This window comes from Panthera leo, chromosome C1 (assembly GCF_018350215.1).
Source record: "Panthera leo isolate Ple1 chromosome C1, P.leo_Ple1_pat1.1, whole genome shotgun sequence".
Classification (NCBI taxonomy): Eukaryota; Metazoa; Chordata; class Mammalia; order Carnivora; family Felidae; genus Panthera; species Panthera leo.
This window is the reverse complement of record NC_056686.1, coordinates 173,795,185-173,810,544: the sequence shown is the minus strand read 5'-3', so window position 1 is coordinate 173,810,544 and position 15,360 is coordinate 173,795,185. Positions and strand designations below refer to the sequence as shown.

Sequence of the window (15,360 nt, the reverse complement as noted above, 5' to 3'; positions counted from 1 at the left end):
AGACACTTTAAATAGCAAAGTGCATTCTTCATTAGATCACAGAATATATCAATCTATGGCAGAGTATTAGTCATTGATTAAGCAATAATCAATAGGGGTGTCTGGGTAGCTTAGTCAGTTGAGCATCCTACTCTTAATTTAGACTCAGGTCATGATCCTGGGTCACAGGATTGAGTCCTGTGTCAGGCTCTGCCCTGACCTGCTTAAGAGTCAGAGTCTCTGTCTCTGTCTCTGTCTCTCTCTCTCTCTGTTTCCTCCTGCCCCTCCCCCATCACACTCTCTCTCTCTAAAAATAAAAATAATTTAAAGACCGCAACAAATACTTAAACTAAAAAAGGAAAAACCGTGTAGCTGATTACTTCTTCAACTTGTTAAAATTTCTTTTATTAAATTTCCATGTATTGTATTCCCGTGACCACAACATAAATTTTTAGAAGAGATTCCCAAATAGAAATTTTAATTTTGTCTGCTATTGTTGTAAAATGTGGTATTCCCAGAGATTGTCACCACAGAAATACATTCCTCAATATTATGTTTTCAACTGAACTTCAAAGACGATAATTTCACTGTTCAGACAAAGAGAGACTTACTGCCTCTAACAATATATTTCTCATTTTCTTCTGGTGCATACGCTCAGAGTTGTGAGGCCATATTCCCAAGTAGCCTGAGAATCTGCCCCTATGTTACAAATTAAGTCTGGCTTTGGTCATTTTACAGATTCTCTGCAGAGAATAACAACTCCCATTCTCTCAAGTTTGCCCAGCAGTTCAAGGAAATGTCAATTAAATGGGAAACATAAAAATAACTTATCTTCTGGGATGCCTGAGTGGTTCAGTCAGTTAAGCCACTAACTCCTGATTTCAGCTCAGATCATGATCTCATGGTTTGTGATTTTGAGCCCTATATTGGGCTCTGCACTGACAGTGAGGAGCCTGCTTTGGATTCTCTTTCTCTCTCCCTCTCTTTCGTCTCCTGCCCTGCTTGTTCTCTCTCTCTCTCTCTCCCTCTCTCTCTCTCTCTCTCTCTCTCTGTCTCTCTCAAAATAAATAAGTAAACTTTAAGAAAAAAACTAACTTCTTCTCTGGTGTTTTTAAAAGCATTCAAAAGTTCCAGAGGTTGAAGAGGGATAAAGAAAATATTACTATATAAAAGTAACTTGAAAGTTATGTGGGTTGTCTATAATTTTTATATTTGTGGAGCGTAATGATGGACAACAAAAACAATAGCTCACTGTGTACCATAGTATGTCCTAGGTACTGTGTAAAATGCTGAAGAATCAACTATGAGAGAAAACAGTTTCTACACTAAATGACATCACATCCTTATAAATCCCTAAACTAGTCTCATTAGATGATCTTAGATACAAAAATTCACAGACCTACCAAATACTTTCTCAACCTACCTATATAGCTTTAAAGGTCACTTTTTCCCAAAGTAAAATGTGTTGTTGGCTGTTCCCAAAAAACCTGCTAAACTTTTGAAAATCAAGATCTCTTTTGCCATTTTAATGTAAGGATAATTGCCAAATACACATACAAGTAATTTTCTAAATTATACTTTTGTGTGTCTGGAAAGGAAGAAAAAATAGCCTAAATTAGGAATACCTGACAAAGAAGAAGGAAAATGGAAGTAAATTCATTTGGTACTAACATAAGAGGTACTCTTGACTCTTTCATTCTTACAAATACTTCACTGACATTACTGTCCCGACGATCATTAATCTTCCTGATGTGACACTGCACTTCTGTTTACCACAATTCAAAACCAAGAGATAATTTACCTAATCTGATAATTTGCATCAAGAAGCTACATAGTTCTTACTGATAAAAGAGTTCTTACTTTTAGATTAAGTATTACAGATATTGTTTATAAATAAATATTGCAGTATTGAAAGTGAATAAGTACTGCTGAAACCTTTCAGCTTCTGACTACTGTCCCTAAAAATACTCGGAAATTTCACCTCTTACTTTGGTGTAACAATTGCTCATAAAATACACCTCGTCTTTTTTATTAAATCCTACTTTTTGATATATCGATAGCTTGCTAGCTACCAAGATATAAATATACCAGGTTTCTTTTAGACAATTAAGCACAAGAGAATTAAATTAGTTGTCTATCTGCGTAAATAACCTTTACTTTATTTAACCTCTTTGGTAACCATGGAGGTGGTTACTATTAAATACTATTAAAGAATTAAACTCTGAATTATATAACTTGCAGGGACCATTTTGCCAGAATTTATTGACCAAATAAAAAATAAATCTCTAACACAATTTTATAACTTAATGCACTCAGCTTATACCTGTGATTTCCAGAAAACAACTTAATCTCCTTTTTTATAATGTTCCATTCTGGCTATATTTATCCTCTCAGAGGAGTTACAAGAGTTTATTTTTCTTTATAGACCATTTATGGACTGAGAATGCTGAACTCTGACACAATATCCATAGATGGGAGAGTTCTTCAAGGACCTGTGACCAACAGAGATACAGCGTTCATTTACAAATCTAAGTGCAGTCTTATATATAGTACCCCAGAACAACTGGAGATTGTATGCAAAGTGATGTATCTTCATGTCGTACTTATTATGCCTCACAAAATAAATCCTTATTCAAGAAATTACTAAAAACAAAATATTATTTTCAAATTGTAAGTACTTATTCTTTTTTTGTTGTACCGTTAGGGAAATGTTAATACAATGTTGATATATATATTGATATTAATACATCTATTGATAGAGATAATAGTGTTTCCTTAGGGAATTGATATTTTCCTATCACTTATTTTCATGTTCAAAAATATACCACCATGGATAATCTGCAAATTTGATCCATTAATTACACAAACCAAAGTTAATTATATGCCCATGAGGTATATGACTTATATACTCACATATTATAGAGAAAAGGCACAAATAAGGTGAACAAATATCAGATAAAGCTTATTTTACACAAATTTTAAAACATTGTTAACTCTGTGATTTTGCACTTGATTTCCATCCTGTCTATTGTGTCTCATACCCCAATACTGTTCCTAAAATGCCATTTGCCAAGAGCAGAGAGTAATCTCTAGAGTCCCAGGAAATGCTTAAGGCTACACAAGAGATAGATTTTATTCTTCCCCTTAAGAGCCATCGTTAAGAGCTTACCACTTGCCTATTAGATCTGTTCCATCAGGCATATTGGCCATTGGCATGACTACCAAAAGCAGTTGGCTTATCAGTCACTTCTGAGCATCCTTCAGGTCATTAAAAGCAAGTAGAACATGGTGTAGTGGAGCAATCTGACTGTTGAACATGAAAAAAAAATAGACTTTTTCTGCTTCACAGGCTTTGCAGATATTATTGCATAAATTCATATTGTGGAAGGTTAAAACAAAAGGGTGCAAAGTCTATCTCTCACGAAGTCAACATTGTATGCTGCCAAATAAAATACCCTTTATTAACACAAATTCTATCTGCATTTTTTAAACAATGTGCTGTAAGCTAACTCATGAGTGGTAATAGAATGCCACACAGCTGAATGCTCCTTGCAGATCTGCTGAAGCATGCCTCCTTTAATCAAGAGCATTTGGATCTTCCTTTAGAAGCCTTACAGTGATTTAAAGAATTTGACCACAGCAATTACCAAGCTCACACATCACACAGTTTCATTAAAGATCTTTTCACTGCTCATTAACATCAGCCAGACATGACACAAGAATTCTCTGTGATTACTCAGAGGAATTTTAATTTTTATTCTAAACGTTTCCAATGGATTATGTTATTTGTCAAAGAGTATTATATACTTTGGGGTCTAACAATGTGGGGACTTAAAGGAACTGGGGCATTCCTAAACATGGCGATGTTTAGGAATGATGTAATGAATGATGTGACATCACAGAAGACAGCCTTCACTTCAGTATGAGATGGCTTTTCCTTTGTGGTTGGAAATTATTCTAGAAACTTAGTTTTATAATTAAAAAAATTTTTAATGTTTATTTTGAGAAACAGAGAGAGAGCGTGAGCAGGGGAGAGGTAAAGAGAGAGGGAGACACAGAATCCGAAGCAGGCTGCAGGCTCTGAGTTGTCAGCACAGTGTCTGATGTGGGGGGTTGAACTCATAAACTGCGAGATCATGACCTGAGCCAAATTCAGACACTTGACCAACTGAGCCACCCAGGTGCCCCAGTTTTATAATTTTTTTACTGTAAGGGAAAGCCATGGCATTTTTCATTCACCTAAGATTATTAACTTTTTTTGATTATTAGTTTTTTTAAATAATAATATTTTAACAGAAATAGTTGTAATATGAGTCTCACTTTGCACTACCTTTACTACCATGGATAATTTACATTTACTGAGTGTTTTTTAATAATTATTATTATTCACCCACAGTGAAAGCTGTTTTAAAGACTTGCTTTGTGATTGCCAAATATCTAATCAAGTACTGGGTTTGAAAGCATGGCAAAACTTTTACTAGAAGCTTAAGGCAGGGTTTAGACTCAACTGGATAGAAAACCCTTCTCATGAAAAGTTCCCACTGCCTTACTATGTTGTTGTTGTTCAAGTTTATTTATTTATTTTGAGAGAGAGAGAGAGTACATGAGCAAGTGTGAATGGGGAGGGGCAGAGAGCAGGAGAAAGAGAATTCCAAGCAGACTCCATGCTGTCAGCACAGAACCCTTAGCTGGGGGGCTCAGTTCCAAGAACCGTGAGATCATGACCTGATAAAACCAAGAGCCAGACTCTTAACTGACTGAGCTACCCAGGCACCCACCCTAGTTCTAAAACGGACCCTAGAGGAGGGCAAAACACCTTACTCAACATTCTACTAAGACCATACAAAGTGAGAATGAAATAACACCTGAAAAAGAAATTAGGGTTGTCAAAGAAGTGGGAAATGAATACTGAACAGCCAAAATAGCCAAATATAATGCACATTTCATAATTAAAGTAAATCAATGCTTCTGTCTTACATGGTTATACTTTTACATTCTCTATAAATATGAAGAGCCATTATACATATATATTTTAGTAATATTAAGGCCCTAGAGTCAGACAGATATGCCTCACATTCTAGCTCTACCATTTCAAGTTGTAAAACTTGGAGCATATTTTGTAATCTATTTATGCCTTATTTCACATACACTAGTCATCTATTATGGCATAGAGTACTTGAAATTTCTAAACAAAAATCCACCATAATACAATATAATTATTGCACTCTGTCACTAATTTCATGGAAGTCATCATGAAGAGTAAAAAACTATACAATTCCAAATGTAGTTAGCTAATTAGTTGGGGCTAATTACTATTACCAGTATTACCTTACCATTGTTAAAAGTTGCACTTATAGAGTCCTTGGCACTAAACAAGCTCTCATTAAGTGCTAGCTTTAATGAAAGTAAAAATAACCATTATTATTTTAAGAAACCAAGAAAATATATACAAGTGGATATTTTTTGCGAATGAGAAATAACTGGACTAAGAATTTCCTTAAGTTAGATAACAATTTAAGTATTATAAATTATACATGCAAAAATTGTACAATCAGGGTAAACAAAATCACTTTGCCTTCATAGAATAACAATAATAATACTGCTAATATAATTATTAAAATTACATTTACATGTGCACCTGTTTTGATCCAGACACAATCCATAAAGCCTTCTAACCAGGAAAGATAATAGTAATTATGAAAAATAATAATATCAGAACTTCTCAAGGAAGTGGGCAGAAGAGGATCCAGATTTTCTAGGACCTGAAGATTTTAATATGAGAGGCTAAAAAGTAATATAAAATTATGAATATATACTTAAGTACAGGATCTTGGAAGGATTTGTTATTTGCCACTTGGTTAGTTGGCCTCTGGAAGGAGGTACTGTCGTTATCATGATTTTATAGATAAGAAACATGAGCCACATAGTGTTGATATAGCATGACCAAAATCACACAGATGGTGAATGTTAGAGATAGACATCAAAGCTGATATTGTGCTTTCATTTTACACATGAGAAATTGCAGTTTCAGTGAGTTTATGTAACTTGCCAGAGGTCCAGAATTACTGAGTGGCAGAGGCAAGATTAAAACCCAGGTCTGTCAAACTCTAAAGTTCATACTCTCTATGCTAAGCTTTTGATGCCAACTCACGAAGAATTCTGGCACAGGATATTGTATTTTTTTTTCTGATTTTCATTGCTTTTGATCAAAGAATCAAAAGAATGAGAGTTAGCCTAGATCTTAAAGGAATTAAGGCTAATTTCAAAGATGAGATGGCTATTTTCTCTAGGTACATAAGCAGAGATAGTTTTTATATGCTTTATATCAGGTATCACTGTATCTCTTATCTACAATGCAGTCCTCTATTATGTCAGAGAGTATTTGAAATGTCTAAACAAATATCCACCATAATATAAATACTCTATTCTTTACAGATATAGAAAAGCTTTGTTATAACTTTAGAATTCAAGAAATTACTCCTTTTGATTTCATTACTATAACTCTCCATAGAACCACCTTTCCCCTTTCATAGTATCACATATGTAAATTAAGTAAATTGATGGTTCTCCCCTTAAGAATATAAATGAAAAAGTGTATCTTGATATAATATGTTGAGACCAGAATAAAGTTAGTGGGAAATATAAATATTTCCACTAAACTTATTTCTCATAGTGTGTCTAGGCATTGTAAATTTTATGCAACTTGACAGGCTAGAGGAACGTGTTATGGTAGTCTAGCATTCCTTTATATTTTTGTACCGTTAGGGTGTACATCATATAAATGGAGATTTTAAAATTTATCAATTATCCAACAGTTAGATTGATACGAAACAGTAGCCATAACATTTGAGATTCTTTAACAGGTCTTAGTAACTCTTTAATAACTCTTTCTCTTTTTCTCTTGTATCACTCAATACAAACATACACTACATTCATAGGTATAATGTTAATTAGTAATCTCCTTAAACTACTAGTTCCTAGGAAGGCACTTTTATGATAAGGAAGTGTTACACTGAGCTCATACTCATGAAATTCACTGGTTTTACCTTATGCCGTGTTGGAGTTGTGATGGGATATCAGGACAATATAATGATCTTAAATGTTACAGATCAGTGGTTCTAATCTTTCAGTTAGTTGTTGGTCCATGATTTTTAAAAATATTCACAGAAAAATGGGGCACCTGGGTGACTCAGTCAGTTAAGCGTCTGACTCTTGATTTCAGCTCAGGTCATGATCTCACAGTTCATGGGATCAAGCCCTGCTTTGGACTCTGTACTGACAGTGCAGAGCCTGCTTGGGATGCTCTCCCTCCCTCTCTCTCTTCCCCTCCTCCACTCATGCTTGTTCATGCTCTCTCTCTCAAAATAAATTTAAAAAAATATTCACAGAAAAATAAGAAAACTAATGACACCATAGAAAGTTTTTCATTATGCTAAAATTATTTCTTTTAAGTAATCACTTTTTATCTGAGATTAGGTTTTTCCTTCTTTTTAGATGTTAAAATATTTTTTCTTTCATGTGGCTAAAGTAAGTGGAAGGGTTTTTTTCTTTTTGGCTGCCTTAGAAAAATTAAAAATTAGTATTCTCTGTAAAGCACGTAATTTTTTAAGTAAAATGTTACTTGACTATAAAAATCTAAAAATATAAGGGGTTCCTGGGTGGCTCGGTTGGGTAAGCATCCATCTTTGGCTTAGGTTGTGATCTCTCCATTCCCGAGTTCAATCCCCACGTTGGGGACTGTGCTGACAGCTCAGATCCTGGAGCCCATTTCAGATTCTGTGTCTCCCTCTCTCTCTCTCTCTGCCCCTCCCCTGCTTGTGCTCTGTCTCTGTCACTCTCAAAAATAAATAAACATTAAAAATATTTTTTTTAAAAATCGAAATATACAAGAACCAGTATTACATAGAAATTAGTATGACCTATATTTTTAGCTAACGGAATATGTATGTATCTTAAAATCCTTGTTGAAATAACTCTTCTCAAGAAAAGTATCTAGTACCAGATATCTTGTTTTCTCTTTCTTGTATCTTTGTATGGATTGACACATATGTGGATGTGGATTTGCCTTCTTGAACTACATTGCTTCTGCAAGCACCACCCATTGGTAGCGTTACAGAGTTCCTTGTTTAATATTATGTTATGCTGCACAAAATCATCAGAGGCCAGGGGCATATTTTATGACAAAGGAAGTATAGCAATGAGCTCACGCCCAAAAAATTTACTGGGCTTGCCATATGTCACATATCCTAGGAGCAATATGCTTGATAGGGAATGGTAAACTGAAGACTTAGTTAAAATAACTCCTGAGAGATTAAACCCTGTGCTGTCATTATCTATCCTACAGATTGCTGAATATTCCATAAAATAATGGCCAAGATATTGTGACAAAGTCTCCATTGGCAGGGTGCACAGATCTGTGATTCCAAAGCAATGACCTATTCTCTGATACACTACTAAAATTTATATATTTCCTATCAACAGGACCTTTGGTTCCATAGGTTTAGAGATACCATTTCCCAACAGTAGACTATTTTCCTGGACTTAGTCCCAAGTCCCAGGCCATTTTGATCTCCTATGCCACTGAACCAACAAGGAGAGAAAAGGTCACTGTACCAAACAGGGTATTTGATGCTGATGACTAGGAGGAAATTGGACTGCTCCGACTCAGTAGTGCCAATGAAAACTATGTTTATGAGATGCCCTTCGGGTGCCTTTTAGTGCTGCTATGCCCAGTAGTGTTTCTTCTTAGAAAACTCTAAGAACACAGTAGACCGGTAAAACCAGTTAGTACTCAGCTTAAGCAGAAAAGAAGGTCTGGCTTATCCACAGGTAGAGTCTCACTTGGTTGAGGCAGAGGGTAAGAGAAATGTTGAATAGTGGTGGAAAACAGTTATAATTGTCAACTTTGGCCTCAATGCTAATGACAGAAAAGGACTATAGTAGCTACAGTTTTATATCACTTAATAAGTTACTTTCTACAACATCCTTCCCCCCCACCCCACCACCACCGCCCCACCACCACCGCTATATGGAGAACACAAGAGTACTTAAAACCTTAAGTTTTAGGTAGGAGTAAGAACTAATTAAGGGCACCCTTTTATGATAAAGTAGCTGATCAGACCTCATGCTTTCAAATGTAGACACAAGCTTTAGAAAGAAGACAAGAGGCAAAAAAGTGGACTGTGCTAGGTATCTTTGATCCTTCGGATTCACTTTATCTCCTGTCTCCATCCTGCCCTATTTCTTCAGGAGGCTGATCCCTATGGATTACATCAATAAGATCACCATTTACACTGGTTTGGAGTTAAATGCAGTCTTTGGGGAGTCCTGGCAGGAAGTGAGAAAGAGAAACAAAGAGACAGAGACAGAAATACAGAGACAGACTAAGAGTGAGAGAGAGAGTGAGAGAGAAAACAGAAGAGGAATATCAAGGTATGTATTCCCATAGCTCTCCGTTTGTGAAGTTGCCTTGAGCTTTCAATGCCCTCACATAAAGGTCACATCATCAGTGTGGCTCCTGTCAAGGTGGTGTGCTCTATCTTGACTTTTGTTTTTTCCTTATCGGTTGTAGTTTCCTCCCTCCTTTTGACACTTCAGGCATAGGGATACTGATAGCAAACTGCTGTTCTATTTGGATCCCTACATTATTCTTGTATTTCTCCCCAAATTTGTAATTTGTGTTTGGGGAATAAACTCTTTTTGAATTATCTGAATGTATGTGAGCCATCGTTTCCTGTAAGAACTCTGACCATCTGTTTTCATTTCACTCTAAGAGTAGAACACTCTGGAGATGGAGGAGATTCAGGTCACAAAAAATCAGCAGGGAGAATGTATATGCAGGAACAGGGAAATCAGGGCAGAGAAACAAATCCACAAAGTGTAGTACTTCACCAATAGAAAATCCACTATTAATTGTATAACATATAATTTATAGCAGACACTTTATACAATACATTGGAACAATGGATTAATAAACATTCTTTTAAAAATAAATAGATTTCACATAAACTATAGTATGAACTTTCCGATGAAAATAAGGATTCCTGCAAAAGACACACTGCAACTCAAATCAGCATGTGTAAAGAACAACACAGGACAAAAAGGAATCAGTAACACGTGATCAGTATCATAAGCAAAGGACATTCCGTCAGGACAGTACAAGACTACTCATAGTCATACCTGCCTAAGAGGATTTCAGTCTCTCAATGTGGACAAAACTGTAAGTGAATATATATTATATTCTTTTATAGAAAATTATTTTCAATTAAACATTATTGACTGTATTGTGATTATTAACACCTGATTTTGCTTTTAAGTTTGTTTTCATAAGGTTCTAATTTCTTTTAATGTAGAAAAAAAAAAACCTTAGGTATTGTGATAAGTAGAATAGTGTAAATAGTGTACAGGTTAATAGATGTATTATGGTCCTGACCATAATGTGTTTTAAGATACACTGTTCTAGGGGTGCCTGGGTGGCATTAAGCCTCTGACTTCAGTTCAGGACATGATCTCATGGTCTGTGGGTTTGAGGCCTACGTCAGGCTCTGTGCTGACAGCTCAGAGCCTGGAGCCTGCTTCAGATTCTGTGTCTCCCTCTCTCTGCCCCTTCCCCACTCTCATTCTGCTTCTCTCCCCCTCTCTCTCTCAAAAATAAATAGACATTAAAAAAAAAGATATGCTGTTCTAGAATGAAGTTGGAGGGGGAATACCATTATGATGAATGTATTTTTTAAAGCTTTTTACAAATACCTAGATATGCTGTTATTCATAAATGGAAAATACTATTTATGGAAAAAAAAAACCAAACTACGTTTACTCCATTAAATGACAAGCATTTGCCTCTAATATTGAAACCTTACATTGCTCTAAGAGTTCCTGATTATATCCATTTCCTATTGCACTTCCTTTTTTCATGTTTTTGGATGAATGAAACAAGATTAAACAAGTTGTATGATACAATTTTACTTATTAGTGGGATGTTTTGTAGTTTTTCACAAAGCATATTTCCTTTCCCTTTAATTTGCCCCTTTGAAACTAACTGTGCTTGTGAACTTTTTATCTTGAACCAACATATTTTCTATTATATCTCTGAAATAGTTACAGACTTACTTGTCTTATAGCAAGAAGTTTCAGTCAGTTATATTATGCACTAGATTTATTTTTAAACTCCCTACAAAATGGTTATCTCTGTACTAGCTCCATCTATTATGCTATCTTATGGGTAGACCTCATAATTCATAAGAAGAGAGGAAATAATAGTTATGTCATTAAAACAGCTAAATACGGTGTGAACTGAAGATGTTAGTGAAAATGGTGATAGAAAAATTACATATGAATATGGACATAGATATGGATATAATGGAGATAGAGATACAGAAAGAGAATTTTAGTTTCAGTCACTACTTGATGTACAATAAAAGTACAACTTTATGCTATGTTTAAAATCTAAACTTCTAAAAATAAATGACATTGACTTCAAAAGTCAAACTAAAATAGATATCAATTTTATCAACAAGTTAATAAAAGAAATATCTCACTTCTTAGCTCAGTGGTTTTATAGATGCATTGATAAATTATTAGGTAAACTACACAATTTGTTTCCAAATAATAATTATATTATAATTTGATGTTAAAATTGAAATTACTTGGGGAGAATGGAGTAAACAATGGAGTTAGAGGCACCAAACTACAGAGGGCTCTCTCAGGAAGAGTCCAAGAGGGAGGGAGGCATTTATCTTGGAGGTTTTGGACTAGGAAGGGTGAGGCAGTCAATACCTAGAATTATTTTCTAACATCTCATCTTATAAATATATTTAAATGTAAGTAATTTATACATAGCTGTTGTTATTTATTGCAGCATTTTAAGAACCTGGGATGTTAACAGATGCTGCCTAGTTTAAACAGTAAGAGGTTTTATTAATTATCAGCTTCATATTAATTATTTACATATGAAGAGCAGAGTTGTTTGTCAATTTTTATAATTTTTGTTATAACTTCTCCCCTCTTTTAGAAAACTTGCAATTTGCATTGAAGTTTTCTCCAATTGAAAATAATTCTTGAGGCACTTGGGTGGCTCAGCCAGTTAAGCATCCAACTCTTGATTTTGGCTCAGGTCATGATCTAATGGTTCATGGAATTCAGCCCTGAGTCAGGTTCTGCGCTGGGTGTGGAGCATACTTGGGATTCTCTCTCACTCTCCCTCTGCCCTTCTCCCCTGCTTGAGCTCCCTCTCTGAAAGAAAGAAAGAAAGAAAGAAAGAAAGAAAGAAAGAAAGAAAGAAAGAAAGAAAGGAAGGAAGGAAGGAAGGAAGGGGAAGAGAGAGAGGGAGGGAGGAAGGAAGGAAGAAAGAATTTTTGTGAAAATTAGTATAATTAGGACCTGTTGCAAAGCATTAATTAAATATATAGCCTCAACAACTGACTTATTTCCTCCATTTCTGATTCTTGCTTTGACTTACACAACATGCATTTCAACCCATCTAATGTTCTATTTAGGCAGGAAAATAAAAATGTTACATTTCCCAGATTCCTGGCAACTATGGCTCTGGATGTGACTTAGATTTTTCTGAAGAGATGCATCTGCTTGAGACTTAGATTCCAGAAGTAAATCACTAGAGAAGAGCGGCTAAGCCTCAAGTTTCTCTTTTCCTTAAGTAGATCAAGTAGAAGTCAATCATTGGACAGCAGTTTTCTGATTCCTAGTCTCCAGCCAAAGTGGCGGGATTCTAGAATCATCAATTCTGCTGGTTATTACCTCGCTCCAAGACTGACAAAAGTAGTGTAATTCTAGAATCAGTGACCAGAAATCTCAGATTGTGTTTGTCATAGATGGAATCTTCAGTGGGCTGGTCTCACGGTATTTTGCTGTAAGTGATTCTTAGGAGTACAGGTTAATGACTGATCCTCCAGTCTTTTCCAGAGTTTTGTAAGTACCATTCCCTGTATTAAAACCCTCTTCGCTTAAATTAGATAGGAGAATCACCATTAACTTCAGCTGAACCCATACTAAACATTAACTCATGGGGCTGTTATGAGGATAAAATGTAGGTGATGAAATATAAAAGCAATTCAGAAGCCAGTGTTTGGCCATCAGTAAATGTTAGAACAATTAGTAAAGACATCTTTTAGTGAATGTATTTTATTTGTATAAATATATATCTTTTATTACATAAGCAAAATCTAAGATATTCTGTATGTTTTGCCAGAATTCTGAGTTAACTAAATTTTCCAGAGCCAGTAAGTTATTTTTATTTTTGACTTGTATAATGTTGTTTCTCTTTATTATGTTCTTTGTTTCCACAAAAGTCAAATACAAACATCACCAAGCCAATTGAAATTTGAAGAATCAGTCTATATGTGTGATTGCTGGTGGTGTCAGTCATTGATTTAGAGTGTCAAAAGATAAATTGAAAAGTGGTTTATTCTTACAAGTAATCATTGTGGCTCCACTGTAATTCACTGATTTCACTGTGTATATCCATACTAATATTTTTCCTTCAAATCTGGAATTGTTTCAAACAAATATTTAAAGTAATTTTATTTGGCTCTTCCTTGTGTCCAACAAAGAATTATAGACTACAGAAATACTTCCAATAATTGAAGGAAAATAAATAAATATATGGCTGTTTATGTAGTGTTACTTTTCGAAGATAAAGGCTCAAGGAAATGTAAACTAAATAAATATATGGCTGTTTATGTAGTGTTACTACATACATACATACATACATACATACATACATACATAAAAATAAATAAATATATGGCTGTTTATGTAGTGTTACTTTTCAAAGATAAAGGCTCAAGAAAATGTAAACTAAATTAATATATGGTTGTTTATGTAGTGTTACTTTTCAAAGATAAAGGCTCAAGAAAATGTAAACTGAAAGCCTATTGCTAAGTTATGCAAGAGAGAAATAAATATGCTACTATACATAGTATAATATTGTACAGTATAAACATGCACACACACCCCCATGCTTCCTCAATTTACATTGCATGTTTTCTCCTTCACCATAGGTTTTCGCCCCCATTGCCTCTTCCCATTGCTTCACTATACTGTGTTTGGTATATGTCTTTAATATGTATGTACTCTTATTTTTAAATGATTTTATTTTATGGCTGTGTTTTTAATTTGTACAAATGATATTTACCTACGAGTATAATTTCTCCGATTTTTTTTCATTCAACATTATAGTTGACGATTTTTGTTTGATATTTATCTAGTTCCAAGTGCTAAATTCTGCACAGTATCCCATTTCAAATCATTTTTAATTTTTCTGTTCATGGATACATAAGTGCCCCCAATTTCCTGCTACCACAGTCATGCAGTAACAAATAGTGACAGTGTCATTTGGGCAAACAGTCAGTGGGGGGACTGCAGTGTGAGAGGAAACACACAGTTACAGTCCCAATAAGGGTTGGAAGTTAGCCTTCCATAGTAGCACTGACAGCTTACGCTCCCATCAGCAAGATTAATCTGCTCTTAATTTTCTATAGTCTTTTCAACAACTTGGTACAGTCTGCTTACTTATTTCACATTTGAAGCATAGAACACAATAGCTAATAAGAAAATATATAATCTTATCTATCCAAACCAGAGCATTTTTAATAGCTAAGAAGAGATAATGATAACTGCAAAGAGATATAAATCATAAACAGGTTATGCTAGGCAAACCAGGTCGTTCACCCTGTGACACTGATGTTTTAAATATTTGTATTTATTTATTTGATTATTTGTAAAGTTGAACATCTCCTCATGAACACTTTAGCCAGCACATTAATTCTAATAAATACTTACCTCCTTTGAATGTTTTTCTCTTAGTATCTGGTCTTTTTCTTGTCAATGGGCAGAGTTTACTCTGTTATCTTAGGTTCTAATCCCTCCGTATTAATCATCTTCCCCCAGCCTGTAATTCACCTTCTTGAATTCTCTATTGTTTCCTTCACTGAAGAGAAGTGTGAATAAATACATTTCATTCACTGGGGACTTTGGCAATACTTCATGACATCATAGTAACAAAAATAATCTCTCTTACTTTTAGAATTAGCACTATACTTTGCCTTTCACACTGAAGTCTTTGATCCACCTAATAGTTACATATAGATTTGAGCTCCAGGTAAACTTTATTTTTCTATAGATTTAAGCCAGTTTCTCATTCCCACCACGTAAACAATCTGTCCTTTCCCCCACAGATTTGTTAAACCATGACAACCAAGTTGCCTTGTGTTAATGGAACTTTTTTTTTTTTTTATTGTTTTGTTACATTGTTCTAGTTGGGGCTTTTTTGGTCATATGCACATATCATGAGGTTTTGATTGTTGTATCTTTACAGTGTGTCTTAATATCTGATAAAGGAGGCATTCTTTTGTGTTTAGAACTCAT

General features: G+C 34.7%; 1 protein-coding gene across 10 annotated transcripts in view; it reads left to right on the top strand.

The window, feature by feature from the left end:
* The first annotated feature begins 12,804 nt into the window (after window positions 1-12,804).
* TFPI (tissue factor pathway inhibitor) overlaps window positions 12,805-15,360 on the top strand; it is a 102,263-nt gene continuing 99,707 nt past the window's right edge. For 7 of the 10 annotated variants that reach the window (XM_042949404.1, XM_042949406.1, XM_042949402.1 and 4 more), the window contains exon 1: window positions 12,805-12,903. The gene's annotated coding sequence lies outside the window, so the exon portion shown is untranslated. Of the gene's footprint in view, window positions 12,904-13,994; window positions 14,060-15,360 lie in introns of all 10 variants that reach the window. The other 3 variants (XM_042949401.1, XM_042949399.1, XM_042949400.1) reach the window with 2 other exon arrangements.